General features: G+C 30.8%; 1 long non-coding RNA gene across 1 annotated transcript; it reads left to right on the top strand.

The window, feature by feature from the left end:
• Positions 1-2,102: 2,102 nt before the first annotated feature.
• Positions 2,103-5,636, top strand: LOC128550180 (uncharacterized). Its single transcript, XR_008368161.1, has 3 exons — positions 2,103-2,428; positions 3,213-3,309; positions 3,715-5,636. It is a non-coding gene; the product is annotated as an uncharacterized LOC128550180 (long non-coding RNA).
• The last annotated feature ends 1,224 nt before the right edge of the window (positions 5,637-6,860 follow it).

Here is a 6,860-nt window from a genome sequence, read left to right as displayed (position 1 = left end):
ATTATGTTTCGAGTTTCTGAATCATGTTTGAGAGCGACAATGATACGGGTTCAAAAATTCATAAACAGCTTTATAAGGCTCGTTTCTTGGAAATTCTAGTTTGTGTTTTGTGCAGATCATTTGAATAAATATCTGTATCAATATTTAGGTAATTCAGGCCTTCCATAGTTATGATCCGGGATATTAGAACGAAAATTTCGTGAAAGCGCTTATATATGAGGATAAATGGGCATGCATTTGAGTACGCTCGAGGAATGGTACTGCTAGAAAAACTACTAGGATTTTGTGTAGTTTTGATTAACCACTATTCCCGTATTGTGATTTTAATTGTTCCTGTTTGTAGTCTATGTTCTTGAAAACGTTGAGCTATTCAGACCAAATTGATATTTAATGAGAAAAATGTCTGATTCAAGTACAAGTTGTATAATCACAAAAAGATCAATTTATTACAAAGTTTGATATCTATCTCACAGGGTAATAATTGTATAATAACAAAATCACAAGTGAGCTTTCATACGGAGGGCAGTACGATTGCAACTCCAATTCATATGTTAACTGAGGAAAACTCAGCTTTAAAAGAAGACAGATTGAAATGAAATGTACTCAGCTTAGTAATATCAAAACCGAAGGAGGCAATGGTCGTATTTAGTCTCAGACACATTACATGTTTAGTGCTCAGCCCTTTAACACTTTTTTTCACTACGAATAACTTTTTAATGTACTATGGCGTACTCTAAATGGTATGCCTTTTGGCGCTGCGGCTTCCACAATGTCACTGATTTCAAACATGTACGGTTCTATTGGTTCTAATTGTTATACCTTTAGATGAACATATTTATGTTTTACAATTTGTGCTTGTAATTGCTACTACGGTTGTAAGGGATTCATATAGCGGGGAGTAATCTTGTTAACATTGCTTTGTTAAACAGGAACATGGTAGCAATTAAAGAGTGGTGTTTCATGCCTGGAAACTAGTTTACATTATTAAGTAGTGTTTTCCAGGCCGTGCCAATCGTGTTTTTGTCTATTTGTTATTTTTATGTATTTATTATTGCATCAGTTTGTGTTTATGTGTTTAGTTGCGCGTGTGTATATATTGTATATAAAACTATTATCGTGCAGAGCACTGTTCGTTCGGGTGTTTCTGAGTTCGTTGAATAGGCAATACCTGTTGAACTTTCATCCAGATATATTTTCAAAAGTTTAAATTCAATTTAGATAGCATGAGTATGATAAACTACTATGAATTTGTCCAAAGGCTTACAATCCTAAAATGGTTGGTACAAGTACAAATTTATGTTATATTCCTTTTGACAGCATCAATGCAAGTGCTCGGCGATATATGACCATTTTGTGTCGATTCGCCGTAAAACACAACTCACTCACTCACTCAATGCAAGTGTATGACAAAAATTATTTTCGTTCGATGATGCTGATTGAAAATATTTCTTAATGGTTTAGTGTTGTTATATTTTCTGGTCCTCTGAGATATGGTGCTAGGAGGCGTGAGATGTTTTGCACATTTCATTACCTCTAATGAACAGACTCAATCAAACCTAGTCTGCTATTTTTCTGCTTGGTTGCATTATATGCTTCCAAAAAATCTTATTACAGATTTTATTAGTTTCAAAAAATAGTCATAAAAATTATTTTGAAAGAGAAATTTTTAAAAGCCTATCTTCTAGCGTTTATAACTGTAACATTTTAATTTGACATTTGAATGCGATAATTGAAATAATACCTAGATATTATTAATTGAACTGATATGTTCAGCTTATATGTAAATAAATTTCAATGTTTTTTTTTCTGTAATAACAACGCAACTGTGAAGAACATGAAAAAGAACCAAAATCTAAATGAAATGTATTGTGATTTATCGGTCTTTTATGCTATAGTGATAATACAAGATATACAGTGACTAACAAATAGTTCAAATATGGTTTTAGTTAATATTATACGTTTTATATAAATACAACAACATATTCCCATCAGATACTTGTATCTTGTCATCGGATGGATCGCTGCTTTAAAACAATGCAGAAGTCAAACTATGAGCTGCCGCTAAATGTGACGCACCATGACATTTTGGGTCCAAATTCGGCGTTACGTCATTTGAGAAAACATCGATTAAAGTTACGTCACAAAAAAAATGGTGGACGTTACCACGTGTTCGCGGCAATTAATGCATTTCTTGTTTTCAATAATACTCTACCTTGCCACAAGAAAAAAATGAAGTGACATTTATAAACATTTCCATGTTTTGCAATTCCGTTTCTTTAAAATTTTTAAATGATTGATAATTTATCGCCCTTTGAATCGACACGCCATTTGTAAACATGGAAGGTCGCGGAGAAAATGAAACTACCAAAAACAATTATTTGATGATTTATTTCGATTGTATAAAGAATGACAGTTAGCGAATCTCAAGGTAAGTAAGTATTCATGCGATATGTAGTGTTAAAAATATTATTTGAGTTCATATCGACAGTTTTGTCCGATATATTTTCCAAAAATAGCCCGGATTTGACACTAATGACAGATTCGAGGTAGATTTAGTGCAGTTCACATTTTATTTACAAGTGTCAATATATTGTAGACTATATTTTATTTACTGAATCTGCCATGAATTCAACTTTTTTTAAATCGGTTTTGACTCTTACTCAGTAGAATCTGTATGCAAGACAATTACAAGAAGACCTTGTGACTCTGGTGCCAGACAAAATTACAACAGTCAGTCAAAATGTTTAGTTACATATTAAAGTTAAAGCCCTGATCATTTTATAAATATATCCATGCCATGAAAGTGACTGATTAAGAATAGTTGAAACATATCTATTGTCAGCTTCAACCACTAATTTCTTACATGCAATGTCAAATCAGTCCATACATAATACTTCTACAAGGCATAAATATTGTTTTTACTTGGAAAGAGACAGTTTTTTCCAAAGCTTTTCATGTTAAATTTGCATACTGTTCACTTGGCCATTATTTCTGGATTCCTCACCATTTTGTACTGTTCTTGGCAAGTGACTAAAAATCACTTAGTAAAATAAATAAACTTTAGATACATTCTGTTTTGAAAGCCTTGCCAGGAATTCAAACCTATTACTCTTTTTATAGAAGTCTTTGTGCTAAATAAGTACTGAGCTAACTGCCCAGGGCATTTTTATCTCACATTTCAGCCTTTTTCAGTATTTTTTTTCATTTTACAGATCAACCACTGAGGATTGTTTGGCTTGATGCAATGACCTTAAACAGTGAAATGATGTTCCAGGAAGGTCTATACACAACAAGCTGGATTTTATGGGGGTTTGTAAATTTCTTCATACATTTTTACACTTACTATACTGCTATTCTAAGAAAGATAAAGACATTAAAGTAGCATAAACATAAATGATCTATTTCATTCATAACATTTTAAGAGAAATGATTTTGATTATAGACCCATTCAACAAATATGTGTAATATATTAAGAAGTGAATAAGTAATGACATACAATAATTGAATATATCATGTATGTATTTTTTCATATTTTCAAAATTATTTTTACAGTATTTGTGTTTACATTAAGTTTGATTGCATGAATTGTATGTCTAGTCTGTAGGAATCTTAGCTAGTTTATGTATTCTTGAAAAGCTACAGTCTTATATTCTGTAACCTTATACTAATCTTATTAAAATGAAGTTCTAATGTTGATGAATTTTTGTTTTGCAGAGATGAAAGAACTATGAATATGTAAATGGGAATGAAACAAAAGGAATTAATATGTTCTACTGATCATCCAGCTGAAATCATGCCTGTGGAATAGAGTGCATGTCACAAATACTGATATGAGCAAATAACTCCATATTGCACAAATAATGTCATGTTTCCTGCCCTCATGACCTGAAAAAGTTAAAAATTCTAGTTCAAATTACAAATGTGTTTCAAGAAAAAGTAAAACTTAGTCAACTGTGAGAAATATTGGGTAAAAGTAGTGTTTTGATGTCATGACAGCTGTGAAGTTGTTTGAGAAGCACTATCTTAATTGTTCTAACAATACAGAATTTAACATAAATTTTCCAAAACTGCATGCATGAAATACTAAGACATGTGTGTTGAATGAATCCTAGTTGTTTCAAAACTACAACATGTGTGACATTAAAGCACAACCTTTGGAGGAAACATTTTTACAATAAAAACTGCCTTGCCAGTGTGAGTGTAGGAAGGATTTTTCCTGAAATGGCAGAAAACTACCAATATAGCAGAAAATATTTGTTACTGGCTGAATATAGTATATTTTATTTCAAGAATTAATCATGTTAATCCATGGTTATAATTGTGTTAAAAGATATTTTTACATGACATGACCTTTGCAGAAATAGCTATTTTTTTGCAAAACATTGTGAGTAGCCATGGTAACACAAATTCGACTTAAATTTAGATTTGTTTGATTATGTAGACAGCATGTGTCTTCTTTCTATTCTGCTAATCAGACTATGTTCTGCAAGAAAATATCTTTTATGTGTAACCATCAACAAAACATGTCATAACACAAATCTGTCATAAAATGGCAGAGCTGTAATGCAGGTAGGCATATCAGGAAAATATGTAGTTCTGAAAGACAAGTTATATTTCATAAAATGATGTTTGTTTTTTATAAATGATCATAATTGACCATTTGTGGTGTAAAACAAATGTATACTGAACAGATGCTAAATGAATGTTCTGATTCTTTCTGGAAAATTTACAAAAAAAACCCCTACTATTTTAAGAAAATAGTGTATTGTTGCCATGGTAACATTAATTTAACTTTTAAATTATTTTTGATATCATCATATGTAAACAACATCTTTCTTGTTTATATGTTATATATGTTAAGCTGTATTATGTTAGTGAATATATTTTCATATGTAATAATTGCATCAACAAAGCACTATGTTATTACACAAGCCTGCCTTAAAATGGCAATGGTTGTAACTGAGAGAGGTGTATCTGAAAATTATATATTTCTCAAACCATATTACATTAATTTTCACGGAATGATGTCTACTCTCTTACTTTTAAATAAGAAAACAGACAGCTTTTGATGTAAATATATGGAAAAACACTTCCAATATTCAATTTATTACAAAGAAATTGCCAAAAATGTTAGTATTTTTGTAAGAAAATACCACATTGTTGCCATGGTAATGTTAGTATTTTTGTAAGAAAATACCACATCGTTGCCATGGTAATGATTCACTGATCAGTAATCTAAGTCTTTTGAAATTTTAGCAAACTCACAGTTGATAATAACAGTCTAATAATTATATTTTCTTGCCTGATATTCTTTCTTACTGTTTAATAGATAAAGTATCTATAATAATAAGATTAATGTCCTAGTTTTTGGGATGTTGTCTAATTTGATATCAAATAAATTCTGTATCTTGTTCAAAAGAATGTCATAAAACAGTTGTCTGTAAACTGTTAGCAAACTAGAAAAAGTTAATTGTGTATTTATTTCACATTCTATGTAATTTATTGCCAGATTCATCAAAAAACTGTTAAAAAAGAGGTTAAACAACAGTGTTGCTATAGAAACGATTTTTAGAACATAAATATTTTTATACTATATGAAAGAAAGAGACAAAAAGAAATACATTCCATTAATTGCATGTTGCTTTTGTTATTTTATCATGTTTTTTATCTTGATATTATTTAAATATGGTGTCATTATTAAGATATACTGCCTCAATTTTGATACAGTTAGACAAAAACATGGTGTCCGAAAAGTGGTAATATCTCCATGACAACAACTGATTTTTGTTGTCAAATTGAAGATTTTTACTTAGAACGGGTCAGTCTGTCAGATTAGCCCAAAACCCCATTTTTGACCAAAATTGCATTTGGACCCAATATCTCATGCTCTGTCACAAATGTGAATAAAAATGAGAAGTTTCTTTAGCGACTCAAGACAGGTGTTATTTTGCGTGATAGTTCTGAGTCAATATTTTATACGTACTTGAAGAGTTTGATTAGACTGAATAAATAATACAAACTGTGATTAAAGTGCTTATTGGTAAAATCGTCTAAAGCATCCTTTTGTATTATTTTATCACATGTTTCTCCGAAAATAAAAACGTAAAGAGAGAATATTTGGAAGCATTGAGCATAGTAAACATAATTATACATAACAAAGAAAGTCAACAGCAGATGCAAACTTTTGTAGTAGACTGGTTGCATCGATTATCCATCGACAAGGACATTTCAATTATATGAAGTATATTAAAATTATGGGAACTTTCGAAATTCGAATCATAAATTGCTTATCTAGAACATTTTTATCTCCTTAAGTATGAAATATTTCAAACTGTTCAATTCAGTTTTCTTTTTATTTTAGAATGTGAAAGATATAGGAAAAATTTCAATGATATTTTTTAAGACCGTGATTAAGATTTCCATAGGGTAGTATGTAAATAAAATACTTCAAAAGTGGCGTAGCCATGACAGGAATATGGAATATTTTATGCCATAGCATAGGGAACCTGGGTAGAACCAGCCAGCTGGATGGCTTCCTCACACCATATTCTACCAATAATTGAAGATATAAGATCAATTCAAAGGCGTATTGCTTTATCTGCAACAGAAATTTATGTAGGACACAATGCACTTGTTATATAGTTTTAATCAACTGCTTTACTGTGTAATTATACTACTTCGGGAATAAAGTAAAAATGTCCACGTCGTTCGAAGCACAACGTACACTATTTAAAGCATCCATATATTGCTTATATTTACAATCAGTTAAAAGTTTCGGGTATTTCAGTCGAACAGCCCTTTCCTGTTGGATCGTTGTCAATGGTTTAACTTCCATTCCTAACTATATGGAGATTTAAACA

The sequence above is a fragment of the Mercenaria mercenaria genome, chromosome 17, assembly GCF_021730395.1.
Source record: "Mercenaria mercenaria strain notata chromosome 17, MADL_Memer_1, whole genome shotgun sequence".
Classification (NCBI taxonomy): domain Eukaryota; kingdom Metazoa; phylum Mollusca; class Bivalvia; order Venerida; family Veneridae; genus Mercenaria; species Mercenaria mercenaria.
The sequence above is the reverse complement of the archived record's forward strand: the minus strand, read 5'-3'. Positions and strand labels throughout refer to the sequence as shown.